The sequence below is a fragment of the Chrysochloris asiatica genome, unplaced genomic scaffold (assembly GCF_000296735.1).
Source record: "Chrysochloris asiatica unplaced genomic scaffold, ChrAsi1.0 scaffold00094, whole genome shotgun sequence".
Taxonomy (NCBI): domain Eukaryota; kingdom Metazoa; phylum Chordata; class Mammalia; order Afrosoricida; family Chrysochloridae; genus Chrysochloris; species Chrysochloris asiatica.
In genome coordinates this window covers 821,788-822,282 of record NW_006408612.1, presented here as the reverse complement: position 1 = coordinate 822,282, position 495 = coordinate 821,788, and the positions used below count along the sequence as shown (strand labels likewise).

At 36.6% G+C, this 495-nt stretch overlaps 1 protein-coding gene across 1 annotated transcript in view; it reads right to left on the bottom strand.

Moving 5' to 3' along the window:
* GAD1 (glutamate decarboxylase 1 (brain, 67kDa)) overlaps positions 1–495 on the bottom strand; it is a 61,118-nt gene that overhangs the window by 5,429 nt on the left and 55,194 nt on the right. The gene's annotated exons all lie outside the window — the stretch shown is intronic.

Sequence of the window (495 nt, the reverse complement as noted above, 5' to 3'; positions counted from 1 at the left end):
TTTCCCATTCTGTTAGTTCCTTTTTTACTCTTCTGGTGAAGTCTTTTGATGCACATAAGTTTTTAATTTTTAGTATGTCCCAATCATCTATTTTGCCCACTTTTGTTTGTGTAGTTTTCAAAATGTTTGGTAGTCTGTATATTCCCTGAACTAGTGCCCTCACATTAATCCCTATTTTTTCATTGATGGCCTTCAAAATTTGGGGATTCACATTTAGGTCTTTAATCCATGCTGAGTTGGTTTTTGTATAAGGTGTGAGGTAAAGGTCTTGTTTCAATCTTTGCATATCGCTTTCCAGTTCTGCCAGCACCATCTGTTGAAGACACTGTTCCCTCCCCATGCGATATATTTAGGTACTTTGTAAAAAATCAGTTGGCTTTATGTGGGTGGGTTAATTTCTGGATTCTCGATTCTGTTCCATTGATCAGTGTATTTTTCATTGTACCAGTACCAAGCTGTTTTGACCACTGTAGCCATGTAATAAATTTTGAAGTC